The sequence below is a fragment of the Cygnus olor genome, chromosome 1 (genome assembly GCF_009769625.2).
Source record: "Cygnus olor isolate bCygOlo1 chromosome 1, bCygOlo1.pri.v2, whole genome shotgun sequence".
Taxonomy (NCBI): domain Eukaryota; kingdom Metazoa; phylum Chordata; class Aves; order Anseriformes; family Anatidae; genus Cygnus; species Cygnus olor.
Window position 1 is genome coordinate 3,805,934 of NC_049169.1, and position 21,613 is coordinate 3,827,546.

General features: G+C 47.9%; 1 long non-coding RNA gene across 8 annotated transcripts in view; it reads left to right on the forward strand.

The window, feature by feature from the left end:
* The window catches only part of LOC121064587, a 96,775-nt gene extending 76,807 nt beyond the window's left edge, over window positions 1–19,968 (forward strand). For 7 of the 8 annotated variants that reach the window (XR_005816562.1, XR_005816563.1, XR_005816568.1 and 4 more), the window contains one exon: window positions 1,629–19,968. This is a non-coding gene — a long non-coding RNA (uncharacterized LOC121064587). The remainder of the gene's footprint in view (window positions 1–1,628) is intronic. The other variant, XR_005816561.1, reaches the window with a different exon arrangement.
* Window positions 19,969–21,613: the final 1,645 nt, after the last annotated feature.

Here is a 21,613-nt window from a genome sequence, read left to right on the forward strand (position 1 = left end):
CCCAAAAGTTGCCTCCACCAGCGCATAACTGACTGCTGCTGCTGTGTAGTTAAGTTCCAGATGTGCATCTCTGTGCATCATTTCATTTCTCTCCTGAGATGCTTCCCTGACTTGCCAGATGTGAATTAACGTCAGCTGCAGCTCAGCATCATTTCAGCAGAAAGGAACTATCTGCCGTGCCAACCCTCTACAAATGTCACAAAAGTACCTTTTTATTTCAGCCTCTATTTTAGGGCTGTGTGTTCCTGTGATGTCTAGAGTAGATCAGCCATCGGGCTCTTAATCTGCCTACACAGGAGGTTTTATTGTTTCGTTATTTCTTACACTTCCTCTTCTCTTGTTATCTCTTCACTCTTCCTTGAGTCAGGCACTAAACTGGAAACCAAACTGCTCTGATCCTGTTTCACGTGAAGCTCTCAGATCATTGACGTGTCTTGGTCCATAACAGGGACAACAGTTTTACAGTGCCTCTCCTGGAAACCGCAGGGAAGCTAAATATCTCCATAGCTAAATACCTCCATAGCATCCTCAGACTGAGTTTCTCAGGTCCCATAGAAAATCAGACCAGAAACAGAACTCGAGCCTTCTTTATTTTAATGCTCAAATTTTGATGTGCTGTCCTTGTTTGTAGCTTCACAAGGTAGAACTGGGAATAGGGAGGGGAATAACAGGATCAAAAAGCGAGCTGCAGCAAGGTGGATATATGTATGTTATGTTTTTTAGATAGTTAGGGATGTATTTGTCTAATACAACTGAATTTGTTCAGTAGCTGCAGTAGATTAAAGCAAAAAACACTCTGCAAAACAAAATTACTTTCAAAACCCAGCAGCGACTTTTCCCCATCTCACTTGTCTGTGTTGAATATGTGGAGCATTATGTTGTGGTCCTCTAATTAGCCTGGTAATTTTCATGGCGTAGGCCGGCATCGGTGTTCATTATTGAAGCACAGTGCCTGTTTTTGTCCTGGAGATATATTTTGTCCTGTAACAGCAGTCAAATGCATGAACTGAGTTGTAAGAAGAGGTTCAGGAGTGAGGATCAAATCTGCGTGTGGTCCTTGGGCTGTACCACTTCCAGTGCCACCAGATGCTCACGGTTGGTCCAGGTGATGGGGAACCCCTCATCCTTGCTCCCTGTGTGGTGAAGATCCCTCTCATCTCCTGGCTCTTCAGTCTCCAGCAGAACATAGGGGCCATTCATCTGTCCGTAAAACCTTTAGGTAAATCCGTCATCCCTCTCATTTCACAGCCAGAAGAAACAAACTGCTCAATTAGGTGACATAGCTCGGTTTAAGTGAACAGATACAGAAAACAGGAGTTTAATACATTCGTATATTTATGTATATGTGTATAAAATCAGTGTGTGGTTCTGTTTATTCTGTTCGTCAGGATGGGCTGTTCGTGGAGGGTCTACACGAGCTGCATTTATGGCCTTCCCCTGCAGTGGTGGGAAGTGTCAGCTGCTTGTGTTCCTGTAACGCTGTCTTACTCTGTAATAAAACGTGCGATCGAACATGGAAGCAAATGTAAAAATGTACGCTAGCTGTGTAACTTCCCTCTGCCTTTACGAGGAGAAGCTAAAGTGAAAATGCAAACAAGCATTTAAATAAGCCCTTTTATACATTCCAGGTGCTGATCTCCTGAGCATGCTTTCCATATGCCAAAGGAAGAACACGATGTTGGAGGGAAAGCCTATTTATAAATGTGTACCGACTGAAAGGTAAATAACTCCCGTTTCCAGTAAATTAATGGAATATGCTCTCTGCACTGGATGTGTTCCCTGCTGAGAAGTAGCTGGGGTAAATATATCTGGCATGTATTGTGTTTGTTGCTCTGCAGCACGGTACGTAGGAAGCAGGTATTTTTAAAAATCGTGTTCTCATTCTTTGCTTCTTAAATACAACAGAAGAAGGGTTCAAAGGTGGTTTGTTTTGCTCTGAAAATATTTCTGGATTGGCATTCGTGTTTTTGCAGTGTCATCCCTGATGGGAGGGGTCAAGAATACTTAAATCTTCTGCTAAAAGATTCTCTGCAGCCTGTTTATCAGGCATGGGAATTCATCTGGGATTAAAAACAATCACACTTGGATCTGATTAAATTTCCTATCCCTTTCATTTTCTGTCTTCTCTTCTGTGTGGTAATTCTATTTTACTTGCTCTTCAGTAATCAGAGAGTCTTTCAAAGTAATCATAATTGGAGTTTGTACTGTACCAGAAAAAATACAGAGAATTAAACATTTTTGTGCATGTTTATTGTTACTTTTAAATGATACCTAAGGGCAATTCTTTTCAGGTCACTTTTCATCCTCAGACAAATTAGCGTGATGATTTACGTACCAGTGTGAACGAAGCACTGAAGATAAGCAGAGGGGCAAAAAAATTACAAATGCCTGGTTTGAAGAGCTGACTTTGTAGAGACGTGAGTGGATGCAATACAACGCACGGCGCAGGAACACAAACAGTAGGTGTAGTTTCTGAGGGCTTCATGACGGGGGCATTTCTGTTCAGCGCTGGGATTAGCACTTCTGTTGAAACTTACATAACAGAGCCTTTGCCGGGGTGGTTTCTAAAAATTAGGTTCGTTGCTCTTCGGATTCCAGAGGCTTTAAGTCAGAGGAAATACTTTAAACTGAAGAACTGGTTTGTTTTTTTTTCCATTGATCATTGGTTTCCTCCCAGTTCCCAATTAGATCCTACTGCATGTGTAAGACAGCAGTGGAAGTGAAAAAAAAAAAAAGGGTTTTATAGTGAAAAGACTTGGGCAAGAAGCACTGAGTTTTGTTGTGAGTAGTTCCTTCATTAATGTACCTTTGTTCTAAGCATACCTTAGAAAAAACAGGGAATTAGGTTGATCATGGTACAGTTGTACGTTTCTAAAGTTAGAACATTCTAAAGTATAACATCTGCCACTTTTGTCCAGCAAGTGATGATGCCCTCCAGAAAAAAACTACACTCCTCTCTCTGTTGCCCTGAAGATTGCTGTTTGACAGAAGAGCAGTCAGCTGCTATGGTGATGGGCACGGGATGGGAACATGGACAGAAATAGTGGTGAGGCTGAGGCTGGGCTGTTCATCCTTCCTTACTGTTTCAGCAGCTCTTGCTGAATTTTGTATGATTGAATTCAAGGCATTAGCAGGCTATCTTACTTTTTTTTTGGCCTCAAATTCTAGCAAGTACTTCAAAATAATAGGGAAAAAGAAGAGTGAGACACTCAAGCTGATAATATTTGTATAAACCTGCATCTCATTCCCTGCAGTGCAGCTTGTGCCTGTTGTGCTTGAATTTAGGCACACAGAAATCTTCTTCCACCTATAAGAATTAGTGTTTTTTTTCAGTAATTTTCAGTAATGAATAATTCATATACTAAAGTCTTTGTCACAAGAACATCTCACTGTTTCTCCCCCAGCTTGATAAGCTTTTGTATTCTTAGGATTTCCGTTTCCCTAATCAGCCCAAAATAAACCTGAAGAGGTTTCAAAAAACAGAATTCAGAGTAAGTCTGAGATGACTGCACGTCGAGGATATTGCTTTGCACAGTAGGTGATCCTCTGGCATTTTCTATTTACAGCTCCTTCTTTTGCAAAGAATTATTTATCTGCAGTACGAGGCCACACCACTGCCATGCATTCAGTGCCTCAAAGTAGACCAAATTGGATATATCTTATTTAGCTTCTATTTTTCAATAACTTCTGAATCTGTAATCCAGAATGACTCCTTTGACAGGAAACTTAGTATCTGTATTTTAGTGTTAAGGTTAGTGGTAAACTTTGGTTGTCTGTTTCATCGATTTGACTGTAAAAGCTCTCACTTAAGTTCAGACTGAGAAGCAGTAACTTGGCTAAAAGCCTGTCTAAGAGTCTGGAGGAAGAGAAGAATGATTTTGAGGTTGTCTTTTAATTCACCTATTTGAAGAGCAACACAAAGAGGGGACTGATTCAAACAGCTGCTGATACTTTATTTTTTCTTCCAGATTCTGAGGACAACCCTTTCTGTCAATAGTGAGCTGTTCCAGAAATAGATGGAGAAAATTGTACGTGGGGGAAGCTGTTTTTTTTCTGAGGTATAGCACATCTGTGTCCCTCCTTGGTATCAGCTGGTACTTGGAGATACCTTGCGGCATTAGCCATCAGATTTTTCCTGCTGGAAGCTTTGAGAAGCTTCTGAAATTAAAAAAATAAGCTTATTGTATGTACGTTACAGATTAATTAGATGTTTGATCAGTGGGTAATGCCAGTCTTTATTCAAGGGCTGCTGGCTTGTTCCAGAGGAATGTTCCCCAGTTCGCTTACTTGGTAGACCTTTTCATTACAGCTAAACAAAGGACAGGAAGGAAAGCGAGGTATGTGAAGTACTGTCATCAGGGTAGGAAATTTTAACAGTAATGGTTTGTCATGTCGTTAATTTCCTTCCCCAAATGACCTAAACACTTCTTCTCACCTGTTTATGTCAAGTCAGCGCGGACATTCTGGCCAAACTGAATTCCAGCTGCGGAGGCTTCAGTTGTTTCTTTCACATAGCTGATTTTAAGATAACAAAATTGCTCAGAAAAAAAAAATACGAATGGAAAAATTCAGGCAGCAGGCCAAGGGTGAAAGCTGGACCTTTTATAAAGACCTAGTAAAACTTTAGTAAGAAACTTAAAGTTTGGTGTATTGATTTTTTTTTCTCTGTAAGTTCAAGAACTGTGTTTCATTGCAGGCTGAACTCTCATCTCTGTTCCTCATGACCAGCTGAGCAAGGGAGATGGGATTTGATGCTATCCAAGGTGTAATTCCACAGTTCATGTCTCTTGCTAGTGCCAGCTTAATAAGTTTCTGCCTACCCCCAGCCATTCATTTCCAGCTCAGCAGCAGTGCAGTGCCTTCCCTTTTCTGACCATGTGCAAACGCAGGTCCCTGAAAATACCTCAGCAAGGAAAAGAAACACTTCTTCTCTTTGAATTAGAATTATTTGAGTGATCTTGCTTACAGCATGGCCCACCAAGGGTTGTATCCGTACAACTAAAGGTGACGTGCATCTGCAGGAACTGCAGCATCAGAAGCACAGCAAGCGTTGGAGGGTGTCCAAATGTTAAGTGGTCTTGTTGTCAGTGAAAATCTGCTCTGGGACTGTATCCTGGTTAAAGGGGTTTCACTAGTCACGGTAATATTTATTGGTCTGCTTTTCATTTTATTCTACTTTATTTATTTTTTTAAATTAGCATCTTCTTGTTTGGACACTTTTTTTTATTTATTTTTTGAGGAGGTAAAGCATCCCTGAGAAGTAAATCAGCTTTGTGGACAGCCATGAATGTCAATAAAGTCTTGGCAAACACAGTAGGTATTTATTCAGCCTTGCAAATTAAAAACATTTTTCCTGCTTGTTTTGTGAAGGGAACAAAAAAAGACAAATTACATAGCGGATGAGCTCTCTTGATAGTTGGAATTCATTAGTCTGGTGGTGAAAACGCTGGGGGATTGATGGTGCAGAAATATAAAAGATGAAACAGCTTTTCCCCAATAGCAGTGGTTTAAGTTCAAGTTGAAAATGAATGGGAAAAAAAAGACTTTAAACACATCTGTAACTGACTTCACAGTCCCAATTACTATCTTGGTAGGCAGTTCTTCCTCACTGCTGTTAGTATTAATTGTTTTTTCAGCTGGAGGACAATTCCTCAATGGTTGCTCGGCCTTCATGCCATAGGGTATCTGCAGCAGCTCGTAAATGAGATATATGGCCAGGCGTTAAGTAGGAAGTTCACACACTCCTTTCCCATGCTATAGCCGTTCTGTGAACAGAGGCCTTCTGCAGAGTTGTCAATCTGTCATCTTCCCTTGGCTTCACATTTTATTTAAAAAAAAAAAAGGAATTTGAAAAGTTACAGTAAGTTGAACAGTTTGTCAGACATAACGCACTCGCAGGCTATTGTCTGCAAATTACAGGCTGGCTCGGTCTTTCAGCCTGTCATGGATGGATCATAAAGCTGTCATAAGCAAAGCTCTAACAAAATCCATTTGCACGGCTCCTGTTATGGCAGAGCATGGCGAGGAAGCAATAGGACTCATTTTTGAGGAATTTCCTGTCCAGGAGCTTTTTAGTCCAGTTGAAAGTCTTTGCAGGTCACTCCCAGTAGATGTTTTCCCTGATTATCCCTGGATTCATGTGATAAAATACACAAAATTGTCACTTCCGTTCAGAAAGGGGTCACAGTTCACATGCTATTCTGAGTGCGTAACCACTGGATTTAATCAGTAGGAGGGAGAGGGTTACCTGATACGCCTTGGACTGCAGATAAACCACGTGTAAATCACCAGAATTATGGTGATTATCACCCAAATCAATGGCAAAATAAAAAGCAGTATAAACTCCAGTCTTGCAGTGGTTTAATCTCAGACAAAGTTTAGTTGCTGTAAGTAATCCTGCTGATGTCAAATAAACCCTGCAAATGCTGAACTATTTAGGGTCAGGGCTTAAACTCTGGGCATTTCATTCCCATAATTTCTTCTGAAACGTTACAGAGCAATGTTTGTAACTACAGAAGCAATGTAATAGGACGCTCTTCCATACATAACTTTATGTATTCTGGGTTTGCTCTCCATATTTCCACAGTTTTTGCTCTTCTGTTGAGTAGGTGCCTAAGTGTGAAGGTGTTACCTTCTCTGCTCCTCGTCTTCCTCTCCAGATAAACAAGGAAATTACTCTTAGCAAATCTAGGAAGGACAGAAAAATCCAAGATCTGAAGATGTTCTGAAACTTACAGGGCCCAGAAGTTAAAGGACCTAATTAGGACTCCCGGAGCAGTGCATCAGTTCTCTCTCTGCAGTTCATCTGTTTCACCCATTTAGAAGTGACAGTTTACAGCCCTAATGCGAGAGTGTTTCTCATTATCTGTGCTCTGGAAATGCACAGCGTCATTACAAGTTTTGAAAGATGCTCTCTTCAAAAGTACAAATGCATTACACGGGAGAGTTTGCTCCCTGGGTAGTCATACTGAACTGCTGTGGTCTGCACCCGTTCTAGGGGTAGCACTAAAGACAGAGCCCCAAAATCGGTACCTCTGCGTCAAGTCCCATGCACATCACGGATGTCACGATGCAGACATGCACCCTGTAACACAATTTAGCCTTGCCTTTGTCCAGGGAAGATAATGGTTGTGAAGCTTTATTGCTTTCCTTGTCTCACAGATGGATGTCAGGTTTGTTGGACTTTCTCCTGAAGATTTAAGGGGGGGATGGGGGGGAGCGTGTTAGCTGTGCTGCTGACAGATACCCTCAGGGGAACTGTCCACGCTCATTGGAGATTTTCCAGCCATCTCTATCTCCAGCCATCTACTAGTTCAGTTTCTAGGCTAAGATAAGTTGTTCAGGTTGTCATCGTGGTAAAGGAAGAGAGATACACACCTCTGGAGGTGATTAACCTGTAGGAACAGATGTAATTTTGTTTTTTGACATGATTTCCTGCCCCCGGAAAGAAGGATTTTGAGACTACGTGGCTGTCCTCAGGAGACCGCAGATGGGTTCGGCTTGGGTGAAGGCTGTAATCAGCTTGAACAGAGCTGCCAGCAGCAGGCAGAGTACATGCAGGTAGGACACTGCAGAAGGAAACAACAAGTGCAATGCTTCACTTCTTGAATTACGCTACAGCAGGGCAAAGTTTGAGGCTCTTTATGCCTTGGAAGCGGTTCAATCCTGTCCACACTATAAAACTGCTGTATTTAAACACTGTTAGAGCAGCATCGCTTCTTGCACCGCAAGAACAGTGTTATTCACAGCCCCACGGGGCACAGTGCTTCCCTTCTGACATCAGAAAACACAGTGCTGCTGTGCCAGTGCTGCTGCTCTGGGCGATCTGTTCCTCTGCGATGTACCTATGGAGCGCTTCGCAGAGTGCGTCACCGGGAGCCTGGCTGAGCCTTGCAGCCTGTGCGGGCGCTCAGCATTGTTCGACACGATTCTGCGGATGCCGTTCGGGCGTGTTTGTTCTGCCAGCTGAGATGAGACGCCGAAGACAGGTTACAAAAAATACATCTGTTTGAAAAGGAGTTGTGGAGAACACACTTGAGTTGTGGAGTTCCAGGAAAGAGCCTTGTGGCTGACTTCCTAGAAGTAGTGCTGCAACCAGGTGGTAAGTGCCAGTGCTGCGTAGTCCGTAATTACACAGTCCTTGCGTTGGGTTTGGGCACTTGCCTTCTCTCCATGTTGCAAATACCACCTCGGTGAGAGCTGGCAGACAGGTGGGCTTCTTTTCAGGCCATCCTTTGGAACAAATCTTCAACGTGCAGGGATTAATACGTAACTTCTGTCACACTGTTGCTGCTGCTGCTGTTAAAAATAGTGTGCTTTAGCATCTAGCAGGAGACGTTTCGCACGTTGTTTTGCTGTCACTAGAGGGAGTTTGCAGCAGTGCTTCTCTTACCAACGTGGTGATCTCGGTGCTGTGGGCAGACCTCAGCAGACGCCGTGTGTGAATAGGAGACAGCAGGAATGAAAGTAGGACAAAGGTCCTGCCTCCCTGCTTAAACCCTTGTACGCAATGTCCGAGCTTGACTAACCAAATTCTTCAGGGTGACAGTGCTGGAAGCAATTCTCTCTGTTGGTAGCGCTGTAATAGAAAACAACTGAGCAGTCGGTGACTCAAGGCAGAGCCAAGGGTAAGAGTAAGAAAACAACATCAATTATTAAGTAGGAAAAACAAAGATGGAAAAAACCAACCTGGATAGGTACTCCTCTGTGGCATTTCCGATTTGTTGTTACAGGAACATCATCTCAGCTAGAAACAAGCTCCCTCAGGAAGCTGGTTTCATATGGTGGTTTAGATTTAACTATTTATTGTCTAGCACCATTTGAAATCAGTGTTCTTGGAGGAAGAATGCCTGCGTTCGTCCGTGAAACGGCTCCTTGGAAACTTTGGTTGAAAAGAAAAAATGTTGAGGTCGTTGTGTGCTTCTGCCATTAGACTTAGCTCCACCACCAACCAAATGACCTCAGGAGGCTGGGGCCTCTGAGTTTATGGCCCGTGGGAGAGCAGCACGAGGTGTGATTTCAGGGGCAGAAATTCTGGTGTAATACTGCTGGGCAGCAGCATGTTTACAGCATTTGTAGGTGGTGAACCAGAACTCGGAAACAGAGAAGGGCTTACGAGGCATAAACACTGCAAAAAAATGTAATGCAGAACTGCAACACGGCATCGAAGACCCTGATGTTAATGCACCCACGCTTAAATCACATCTATACAGTATGGCGAGGAATGAGGAAGGGAACTTCGTGCTCTGCTTTCAGGCTGAAGCAGGTACAGCTTTGGTTTTAGTTCTTTACTGCCCTTGTAAGTACCTGTGCATAGGGTGCCTCTGTCATCCAGAGCACGACAGAATTTAAAGCAGACCATGGAGGCGCTGGGAGTGCTGGGTGCTGGTCCCATCCACGTGCTGCCTGGTTGCTTTTTCATCGTGGCGTGCTTGGCAGATTCCAGTGTGCTTATTTATTGTGTCTCTTGCAGCATTTGGGTTGCAGGTTGACAGCCTAGAATGCCAGGTGTGGTCACTGGAAATGGCCAACACCAGCATCTGTGACAACGGGACCACGCAGGGCAGGCCACATTGGCTGAGGCTACCCAAAATCAAAGCATTTGTGGTGTTTTAATATTGGCTATACAATTTAAAAAGAAGTACATAGTTAATGATTTTGAAAGTTTCCACCTTCTATATCTTTATGTTATAATAATACAACATTTTTTGGTGAATAATACCACAGAGGTAATAAATTAATATTAATCAAGCATTTGGGAATCCTCCAATGTAAAATACTGTCCAGTACTTAACTCTTCATCCTTGCAGATCTCAGTAACCCCTTTGGAGGATGACTGATTTCTTTTGGTGTTCAGAGTCAATAATATTTTCTAGCACCATTTGAAATCGGTTATAGTGATTGGGGAATTGCTCCTTGTGAATTTTACACAAGTCTCCAGAGAATCTTTAATGGTATTACATAGGACTGAAAAAAAAAAAAAAAGGAAAGTCTGGTATTTCAGTGAACGGAACGACTGAATGCAGAAGTATTACACATTTAAGCTCCAGTGTTGTTAGGTGCCTTTATATAGCTCGAGGTTCTTGCTAGGAGAAAATGCAGTCTGTAGCTGTAGACGGAATATGTAAAATAAGCATCATGAGGTTTTGATGTAGGTCATCAGTGTAAAGATGGTTTGGCAAGCCATACAGTACTGCGAGGGAAGATAAAGGGAGATTGTTTTCCCAATGGAAATTACCAGTATGGACTCAAGATCAAGAAAAAAAAAAAATCAGAAAACACTGTTGGTTTAATGATCTAGCCAGGAGGTATGACAATACAAAAAAGCAGCAGGAACCCTTCCAATCTCCAATTACTGCACTCCGGACGTGCTGAAAGACGGATCTTGGGAAGGATTTCATTGCTAACCTAAGAGCTTTTTGCCTTCTCTCCTCTTACACTGTTAACAGCATAAGCCACAAAACTGAGTCATCTTCCCAAGGACCTTGTAGTACCTAAGAAGTTTTCCCGAGAACTGCACTCTTTAGGGAAGCACAACTGGCCAGAGATGCAGAGTCCAAGTCTGGGTCGTGTCCCCAGTTGCAGCAGGATCTCATTAGCCGTGAAGATAATTTCTGAAATGCATTCCTCAGCCAGATTATCATCCTGCATGTAGCTTTTGCGGAGGTAGTGACACAGACAGCAATACATGGCTCTAGCAGGGGAGCCTTTCCTAAATAAACCGGTAAGAGCAGGAATCTGCTGCCTTTCCCTGCTCTCTGGTATGCAGAAACTACAAAGTTGTTGCTACAGACAGCAAACAACTGCAGCAGCTTTTGGGTGTTCGGAGGCATTCCTGAGCTGGTTGGGGGCAGCAGATTCACCCTTCTCCTTCCCCTGCTCTGTCTTTCCATCAGCATATCCTCCATTTCATCAGCAGCACATACTCTGGTTTTTCACCAGTATATTCTCCCTTTTATCCTCAGCATATCCTCCCTTTTATTTCTGTTTGTTTAACTAAGAAGGGATCAAGTCATCACGATCCAAACGAGACTCGAGTGTGAAAAGCACACGGCCTCTGTCTCTCACTTGCATCCTTCTGTGAAATCCACCCGCGTGGTTTGTCTTGTTTAAACCCTCAGAAGTGGGTAGGACTGTGTTCTGTTAGTCCTTAAGTTACCATAGAGTCGTGAAAATGCTGAAAACGTAGAACATCGAGTAGTGTGTTTGTTGCACTGTGATGCCAAGAGCTGACACCTGCCCACGGACGTATTTGGGGGAGTTTGACAGATGTTCTTAGAGAGGTTACAAGCTGTACAGAATGAAGCATTGCACTCCTGAAGTGTGCTTTGCCAGTAATCCATGTGTTTTACGTCTGTTTGCTGTTGAAGTAGCTCCCATCCAGACCTTTTTTTGAATGATTTCTTGGGCAAAGTCCTTCAGCGTATTTGGAGTTCAGTGGTTTCCCAAGGTAAGGTCTGAGTATCGAGAGGTTTTTATACTTAAAGGAAACTTCAGCACAAAAACTAATCTCATGGCAAAAATCAATTACAAATTAATAAAAAACGATCACACCGAAAGCACCCAAAGGAGATTATTAAAGTTTAATTATTTCTATTGAAAGGTAAGAGGTTTTTAAGCTGTAGTAATTTTCTCTGTTTGCACCATATAGTGAGAAAAACCGGAGCTGCTAAGTACTTGGGTCTCCTAAAGGCTTTTCTGACGTGAGTAACATTGCTGGTGTGCCTGTGTCCTACAGCTTCTCAGATCTCTACTGCAGCAGCAGGGGAAAAAAAGAATGAAAGAAGGTGGGAAGGAAGAAAAATGATGCATGAAAACAAAATCCACTGTAAAATACATGCATGAGGAAGGGAGGAGAATTGTATAATGGGTTTCTTTTTCTTTTCCTTTTTTTTTTTTATTGGATCCTATTTACTCTCAGCACTTGGGTCTTTTTAAAAGTGAAGCTACCAGAAGACAGTCTTGTCAGGCAGCCAGATTTAGGTGCAAAGCAGTGCTTATGCAGATTGCATCCAAAGTGCTCCTCGGGTACCACGGCGTATAACTTCAGCTGCTGGCGAGTCTGCTCATCCTGCTGCCTGACACCCTGCAGCAGGTGTAAAGTGCAAGGAGGTTGCTTTGTGGTCTGCAGAGTGTCTCTAGTCGCTGACTGGTCTTTTGGAACGACGTTAAAATGAAGTAAGAGCTCGTACTAAGCCCAGACAGCGCGGGGAGTCAGCCACTGCTGTTGCCCCAGCGGTCGGGGATTACCATAAAGGATGCTTGAGGATGGAGGAAGATGGATAGTGGGAGTATTTTATCAAAAATATTTTAGGAGTGCCGTTTGATGTACTATTGTTGTATTACTGAGGCATTAAAACATGTTACTACACGATCATCAATTTAATGTCAGATTAATTTATCTGAAACTTCGGTGATCCTCCATCGTTACCTTCAGACACCTGGCTTTTGCATAGGGCGGCTCTGCAAACTCCATGACGTGTCGGGAATTTAAGGGAAAAATGCCTTGATCCCATTGGATAAGAGCCTGAGATGATGCTGGAGAAGTGTTCTGTGCTCATGGCAGATAAATTGCAGCTCAGGACCACAATTTGCAGCAGCCTCGTCCTTACGTTAATGAAACGTGCAGGCATAAGATGCTTATGAAAGGGCGGAATAGAAAATAAGACAACACAGTGTTATTCTGATAGATTGCTTCTGAGTCTTTCAAAGCATTTTGAGACTTGATAGCCAAAAATAACCTGCACGAGGGATCTGTCGTGTCCTTAGCATGGTGCATTTCCAGTGCAGCAAAGGGCTGCAGGGGTACAAGTGGAATGGATGCGGGTAGCATGGGTTTTGCTGCAGGCTGAGTCCAGCTGGGACGTCTGCTAAGTATGGAACGAGGCATAGGCTGGCAGAGCTTTCTGGTGCTGTAAAACACAGGATGAGAGCTCCCAATTCATTGCATATGCCAGGAGAGCAAATTGGAATCTGGGTAATGCTAATAAAAGCAGAGTTACAATTTATTGAATTGTGTCCAGAGAGGAGAGTGAAGCAGCCTTTGGCTTCTGATGTGACTCCTACGTACGTGAGAGCTCTTTGCATGTCGTTCGGGATGGTTGTGCTTTCTGCAGAGACCTGTCCTGCTGCCGGACACGGTTCATCAAGGTGATAGCTTCTGCTCTCCAGTGGTGCCCATTGGATGCTGAAGACACATCACCCCTTGAGAAGGTTCAGAGTTACGGGGTTTGAGGCATACACCCCTGCTGTATGCTCCCTTCTTGGCCATTGAGCAGGCAAGAGGACATCTGGATGTCATCAGGCAATACACTGGTTTAGATTTTTGCTCAGAAGTTGTTCCCATTCAGCTCCTTCAAATTAGAGACCTCTTTCCATGTGTCCCTCACCCTTTGCCCTTTCCCTCTTGTGTTCCTTCGGTGGTGGAGCCTGGTGGCTGCTTCCTCTGCTGCCTGGAGTGCTGGGCTTTGAGTCCTTGTGCCCGGTTTCTGTGCGGCCATCCCAGCACTGTGGTCCTCTCTGCTCAGGGTTTTCTTCCCGAAGAACCCAACTCGGCATCGGGGGTCTTGGCTTCCCTCCTGGGGGTTCGTAAAGCTGCTTCCTTGCGCACAGGAGGAGAGTTTTTAATGGTCGCCCTGCACAAAAAGGAGAGGCAAGCTGTGGAATTACAAGGATTTGCCTTAAAGTTCAGCATTCAGGGCTTGCAGTGCGTGCTTGATTGTTGCAGAGGCCAGATTTGCTCAGGCCCAAATGGGCAAAGCAATTAATATTTGGGTCCTGCACGTCCCCATCCGGGTGCCAGTCTCTTGGAGCGGCTCTGCAGCAGCCTGGTGGGCACAGCGGGTTAGCTCATCACCTCCAAGGGATTCCAGAGCCCTTTTCCCTGCTACATTTTAACATTATTTAATCTTCAATCTTGTCCATCTTTACTGTGGAACAAACGAAGGGGAATGGGGGGGTCTCCCAAATCGTTTGCTGGTATCAGAAATACCTTGGGCTGAGCGGATTGCCTGCCCAAAGGAGCAGGCTCCAGGCAGATCAGAGCCTGCCCAGAGCACATCTGGGGAGACGGAAATCTCTCAGGAAATCCATGAAGGTGATCACGGGCTGCTGGGCTTTCAGATAGGCAGTTGTGTGAAGGCTCCACTGCATTTCCAAGGTGAGAACCAAAGTCGGAGCTGAAGCGTTCGATCCAGGAAAGGGGAGAAATTTCCTTGTTTCGCTGCAAGGAAATGCGCAGATTTCGGAACTCAGCTCGGAGAAACTTCGAAGCGAAACGATGGTGTAAAAGAAAAAAAAAAACTTCATATTTAAGATTTGCCTGGAAAGCCTGAGACACTCATGAATAATTGATAGCGCAGCCTTCCCACGGCCGCTCGGCAGCACCGCAGCACGACCACGTTCGTCACCATATTGAGATGTTTTCTGGCAACCCTGGAATTTCTGTGATGTTTTTGTTCGTTGTGGAGCTGTTGCTTATCTTTTAATTTCCCAAATGAGGAGGCAGATCTCCAAAAAGAAGAAGAAGAGTTGAAAAGCGAGGTGCGTGTGTGCTGTGTTGTGAGTGAAGCCAGCAGGTCGGTCGTAAGGAGCAGCGTGGGCAACCTGAGGGGTTTGGAGGCTCTCCTGTGTTGTGCCCTGATGTCAATTTTAATACTCCTGAGTTTAACAAGGATTTTAAAGTCTGAATTAAATCCTCTTCTCAGCGTGCTCTGAGCACGTGGGACCACTCAGCTTCATTTTTGGTAGCAGCAGCTGATACGATCCTATTTCACATGGCGTAGGGAAGGCTTAAATCCAAGCAAAGGTCTTTTAACGTGGGAGCAACCTTAAAAACAGCCAGGTTCCATTTGGTACGGGACCTGCAAAGCTGTTCCCTAAGCCAAGTTCACAGAGCCACAGACTGGCTGAGGTGGGAAGGGACCTCTGGGTCCCTCTGCTCCCACCCTGCTCCATCAGGGCCACCTCGAGCTGGTGCCCAGGCCACATCCAAGTGGGTTTGAAGCTCTCCGAGGACACCACAGCCTCCGGGTACCCATGCCAGATCTCCGGCACCCACCCAGCCCAGAAGTGCTTCTGGTGCTCAGAGGGCACCTCCTTTTCCTTTGGGGTACCCATCCCTGGAAGGTGCCAGGCCAAGGGCGCGGACGGGGGACCCGTGCCCATGGTAAGGGTATCCTTGGCTCCTCTCCCTCTCCCCAAGAAGCCTCCCAGCTGTGCGATGCCTCCTCTGGCGCGGGGAGCAGCAGGAGCCGCGTGGTTCGCCTCGACGGGAGAGGCCGTGGGTGGAGAGGAGCTGGCGGGGATCCCAGGAGCCGTCGGGAAGAGGCTGCGAGCGGGGGAGAGCGAGCTCGCCGCCCACTCGGGATGAAATCACGCCGGTAAAGGCTGCCGGGACGAAGAAGGTGTCAAGTCTAAATAAAAAAAAAAAAAAGAGGAAGAGTGCTGGACCAGCAAGGAGGGCAGTTCCTGTGTTGGTGGGCTCAAGGAGGATCTGGTTTTCGTAGGAGTGCACGGTGCTGGTAACGGATACGGAGCCGGCAGCGAGGGAAGAATTTGTCACAGGAAGGTTGGCTTTAGCGCAGGAGGAAAATAGAAGTTGGATATGTGACCCGATTGCTGGGGATTTATTAATAACGTGTCTGATGGGGGGATTGCTGCCACCCAAGCTGCTGCCTTCCCAGTTTGACCTGTGACCGAACTGGGAGCACGGGGAAGTAGAAAAGCTCTCCTGGAGCTGGCGTGCTTAAAGCACTGTGGTGATGGGCTGCAGAGAGGTTGCCACTCCCCTACCCAAAAATTGTGCTGGTGCCATACCCAAAAATAATGCTGGTGTCGGCTGGACGCGCTCACTGTCTCTTCCAGAGTGGTGTCCGTATCGTACAACCAACAAGGGACAGCACCGTGGCTTTTGTTCTGCTCCAAAATTAAATACCAGCCAGCATGAAGTCTTTTAGGACTTCTTTTTTCCCCCATACTGATACCTAATTTACAGTAAACCAGACCAATTATGAGAACAGCTATTCAACCCCAAGGAGAAGACCTCCCTCCTTGTTTTCCACCTGGATGTCTTCCCAAGCCTCCTTACTGCAGTTCAAGCAGCATTTTGGGGAGCGAGCATGGTGCTGCGGCACAGCTGGGGAGCCGGGGGCGGTTTGGGGGCCCTTTGGCTCTTGCAGGCGCAGCCGAGGACATCGCCGTTAGGTCTGGCTGTGGGGAACGGGCTCCTCAGCACTGCTCCGTCTGCTCCAGCAAAGCAAAAAACAACGCGCAAAACTCCTTCCCCACCGCCAGCGCCAGTGGGTGCAAAATCGTAATCATTGCGGGAGAGATGCTGCCAAAAAAAAAAAAAAAAAGAAAGAAAGAAAAAGCATTTCCCTAGCTTGTTTTCTTTTCCCAGAAAACCAGATGGATGAATCATTATAACAGCAGCTATGACAGGGGACCAGACAACAGACTGAGCCCGAAGCCCAGCCCGGTCGAGCCAAGATGAAAAACTGCCCAAGGATTTACCAGTCCTCCCTCCCACGTGTGCTTAAAGGAGCGAGGCTCCACAAACAGGGCATCCTGCTCCCGGCTGCCTTTCAGCATCCCTCCTGGCGTACCAGCAAGCCTGGCTATCAGGTGGCACGATCTGGGGCTAGTAGAGCAGTCCCGTGCCTAAATCCCGTTGAACATTGCGAGCAATGAGGTTGAAAAACATGGAAATGGAGTAGATGCCCACCTTGGGGCTGCCCACGGAGCGATTGCTCCGATGACGGCCTCGTTGGAGGCTCTGCTGTTATTTCTGCTTCCCAAGGAAGCGGAGCGCAGAGAAAATAAGGTCCAAGAATCTCTTAATTTGGGGTGCTGGGTTCGAGGCGGTCGGTGCAGGATGTTGAGGACTCGGTGTTCAACGCACGGATTCCTCTCGTGCCATTCTGTTTCCTTCCAACCGCCTGCTTCGTTTATCGCCCTCTTCCAGCTTCTGCCTGTCGGGCGCTCTCGTGATCCTCAAATCCAACTGCTGCTCTTAGGTTTCGAGTGTTTTGATCGCTGGCTGCAAAGCTCGAGCCGAGCCGCGCTCCCTTCCTCCCCGAGGTAAACAAGGAGTCAGGGGAGGTCGCTGCGGGTCCCGCAGGAAATAACAGGGGCGAGGAGATCTCTTCACCTCCCCTGCCCTCTGCAACGCACAAGGACCCCGCCGCAGGGTGAGGGCAGCCCCAAAAAAATGGCCTCTCGGCCCCAAAAAGCTGCTTTTGGTCTCCGTGGTGGATTTGGCACCCGGGGCTCTGCGGCAGAGGCAGCTGGGGAGGATCGTGGACGAGGAGCAGAGAGGATGGGGAGGCAGAGGGATGAGCAGTGCTGCCGGCCGTACCCACGGCGTATTTATCGAGGTGGGAATAGCTCGTACCTGGGCGAGGGGGCGCCTCGAATCCAGCCTCCTGCTGGCAGCAGGACCCCAGCCAGGCTGCGCCACCCTGCCAGAGCCCCCAGGGCTGCGGGGTCCACCTGGGGTCTGCCCCAGGGCACCATCACCTTCCCTGCATTTTCCCTGGGGTTTCACGAGAGCAGAGCGGAGGGGGACAATCCCCTCTCTGCCCTGCTGCCCACGCTGTGGTGGTGCAGCCCAGGACACGGCTGTTTTTGGGGCTGCAGGTGCACATTCACCGTGACCCCAGCCTCAGGTGGCTCTGCCCGAGGAAGGACGCATGGCGGCAGCTCAGAGCTCACACCTTGGCTCTGAGGATGCCCAGCAGGAGGTGGACACGTCACCCACATTGTTTTTCCTCTTAGAAACCATCCTCCAGCCCAGTTTGTCCACGTGCAGTTTTATGGGGTACCAGCGATCCTCCGGCCCTGCCTCAAACCGCTGGTGCTTCGTGGCCCTGCAGCACCAGACCCCAGTTAGCTGCCCACCAGTGTCCCGGAGGTGGCATCACACCTATCATAAACCCCAGGTACCACCAGGAGCTTTCTTTTTGTCAGTGTTTGGTGCAACCTTAAAAGCTGTGAGATACGCAGAGCATAATGAAAACTGAGCATACAGCTGTAAATTGGGGGGAAAAAAAAAAAAAAAACAACTTGACAGCTGTCACTGCCAGTACGGGGGAAGGAGAGGCGATGGGGAGGTTGGTGCTGTGCCTTCACCCCACCCCGTCAGGTCTTCGGAGGCTTTTTGTGGGCCAGGAGGGCCCGGGGGAAGGGGCCAAGGCCGAGCTGCCTCTTGGTTTGGCACCGAGGGGAAAAGAAAAGTTAATGCTGCAGCCTAGTGGAGAAAAGCCGGCCGTGCGCATTTCCAGCAGGGCTGATTCAGGCGGGGTGGCAGGGGATGTAAAAGACTGGTGGAAAGAAACCAAAGCACACTGAGCTATGGCACTGGAAGCCTGCTTTTATGGGATCCCGAGAGCGAATTCTGTAACATATTCAGGTCTCCAAAAGGTATTTTGCTGTGCCCTGAGTGATAACCCAGTGAAAAGGCTGCAGACATCACCGTGACCCATATTAAAGCCAGCACAGCCCAAATCCCTCTGCAAACAGTGCTAAGTTTTTGGCAATGATGTCCCCACGGGGGCAGCTCTGTGCTCTCAGAAGGAAACAAAATACCATCAGAGCACGTTTACAGGGTGAAATGGTGGAAAAAAAAATGTTCCTGCAATGTGTGATATGGATGCCTGGTGCGTGCAGCTGTGTAACCCTGTGTTTTGCAGGGCTGCAGCATGGACATGGGGCCACAGCCTGGGAGAAGCCCCAAGGCTGGAGAACCCAGAGCTGGCAAGTGGAAAGTCCCCGGAGCACGTGGAGTTTGGGCCAGTGATCATGCAAACGGGCAAGGCAGGCACCACCCGAGAGCTAAGGGCTAGTGCGAGCCTTGGCTGGGCAAGTGCCATCTGGGGCAGGGAGAGATGCTGTGCCCAGACCTGGGGCACAGCAAAAATCGGCTGGAAAATTGGAAGGATTCCAAGAAGAGCCCCAAGAGTGAGGCAGGGCTGCAGAAGCATCCCTCAGAGGGGTAAACCCAGGCTCAGTGCATTAACCAAGCCAGGAGAGTCATTCTCTCACCACCACCACCGAGTCCCGTGTCTAGGTCCCTCTGGGGACCCCAATCCTGGCTTTGGAGCTTTGTGGTGGGTTTCCCGGAGAGCACCCATGGGTGAAACCCATCCGCTGAGACATAGGGAGGACCCTGCATCCGATGCAGATCCGGGGAGTGTGGGCTTGCAGGGGGTTTATGGTTTCAGGAGCTCCCTTGCTGGGGGCATGGCCTTCAGCACGGTGAGCATCGCCCCCACGCCAACACACCCACAGACCTGAGACGCCCTTGGGATTAAATAGCAGCCGAGCTGGGGTTTTTCAGGCCCACGGTTTGGCTGTAGGAGCTGAGTTGGCGTCGAGCTGCCAAAATCCCCTCTGTAGCATCATTGATTTCACCCCCTCACAGGCTCCTCTGGATGTACCAGGGTCCGTTCCCAAGCAGGGTGGCCCAAGGCACCCAGGAGACCTTGTGCCTGCGGTGACAGATCTGGTTTTCATCCCTGATTTTATCCCTCCCAAACCCAAGACAAACACCGGGGGAGAATAAAAACGGGGAAGGCTACTGGTGTGTAAATAGGTGCAGATGGGCTCATTAAAAACAGGCAGCGTTGCACGGAGAAGGTAGGGGAGGAGGACGGAGGAGTGTGGTCAGGAGGAGCATCGGGAGGAGAATCAGGAGGAGAGAGACGGCGCTGGGGTCGAGGAGGAACATGCAGCTGCGAGGAGCCCGACAGCTGGAAGCCAAAAATAAACCTCGACGGTGAATCAATTTGCTCCGAGGGACGGGTAAATCGGGGGAAAGCAATGACAGAGGGGAGAGGACAGAGCATCCGATGGGCTGAACGAGCAGGAAAACCCACAGAGCAATGAATCACTCCCCCCCCCCCCCCCCCCCGAAAAGCCCCTCTTCCCGAAACAAGGCGGGGGTGAGGCAGAAAACAGCAGAGACAGAAACAATCAATTACGTGGCCGAGGGAAGTTGACTCCCGCTGAATAAATACGCCGGCCGAGCAAAAGGCAGGGAGAAGATCCGAGTGTCAGATAAATCACCATCGGGTGAGCCGTGGTGGCAGGGCACGGCCCTACAGGCACCACCATGGGGATGCAGGAGGGGCAGAGATGCTCCCTCCAGTGGAATTCGGCCTGCGGTTGGGATTTTCCTGAATATCCTTGGAGGAAGGCAGAAATTGAAGAGAAGTTGCATTCAAAGCTTGAGGAGCAGATTTATTTTAAGGAGCAGCTCCTTTTGAGCAGCAAACACAGAAGTGATGGGGAAAGCCTAGAAAAAGCGTGGAAAGAGGGGTTTATTTAGGAAATTGTTTTGAACACAGTATCTTTGGGGTCACAAATTAATAGAGGGGCATTTGAGGATTGCATCTTGCAGAAAGCGTGGTAGGGAGGTGTTCACTAATAGGACCTCGCTGCTCTCAGTCGCCATAGGATAAGCCCTACCTAGGAACCCCAAAAAAAGCAATGACCCATGATTTGGAAATGAATTTTGGGTGTTTTACCAAAAAAAAAAAAAAAAAAAAAAAAAAGAGAAGGAATTGGGGAAAGCCTCCCAGCTGAGTGCTCAGACCACCAGGCTGGAGTCCAGCTCTCTCCTGGCTCCATCCTAACCCACCTCCACGATGCAGCTGTAGGAAAGCAGGTGAGGACTGCGAGCATAAATGGCCCAAGGACTCTTTTGGGGTGGAGGTGCCATGTGCGTGTGTGAGGGGTCCCACCAGCTGTCCCCTGCTCGGCTGTGCTCCAAATCAGCATTTCCCAGCTCGCCCTCCCCAAGGGACATGGGCATCCCAACACCATGCATGAACAGAGGGCATGGGCAGAGAACCGAAGCTCATTGATGGGAACACAAAACCCAACTCTGCCCAGATGCTGAGCTCTGCACGTCTCGGTGGGGAAGGCGATGCTTCCATCCCATGCCCTTGGTGCATGCAAAGAGGGCCCCAGCCCCAAGGGTTTGATCCACACACCATAAGGCTTCCCTCGCTTGGAGATGGAGAAGCTGAGCCACAAACCTGCGCCTCTGCTGGTGTGATGCCGCGTTGTCACTAGAGGGAAGCAGAACCATGTGCACGGAGCTGCTGCGGCACCGCTGCTCCAGTGATGGAGCCAGCGAGCAGAAGCACCTGCCCAGGGCTCCTGTGGTGGGGAAGGAGGGGACACCTTCATGGAGTCACAGAACGCTTCGGGTTGGAAGCACCTCAAAGCCCACCCAGTTCCAACCCCTCGCCATGGGCAGGGACACCTCCCACCAGACCAGGTTGTCCCAAAGTCCCATCCAGCCTGGCCTTGGGCACCCGCAGGGATGGGCAGAGCTCCAGGGAAGGGTGGTGGGTGAAAGCCACGGGGAAAGGGAGCGGCTGGAGTGGTGCTGGGCCCTGCCTTCCACCTGCTGCACCCCAGGGGCACATCTGGGTCCCCATGTCCCATCCCTGGTGGTGAGCTGGCATTGGCTTCGGGGGCTGAAGAGGGGTTCAAGGACCCTTGAAGGTTGAAGGTTCAAGGACCCCATGGTCAATAGGGTTGACTGGGGCCTTCAGGCACCGCCAGCCCTGCAGTGATGCCCGATGTTCTCAAGGACAAGCGTTCA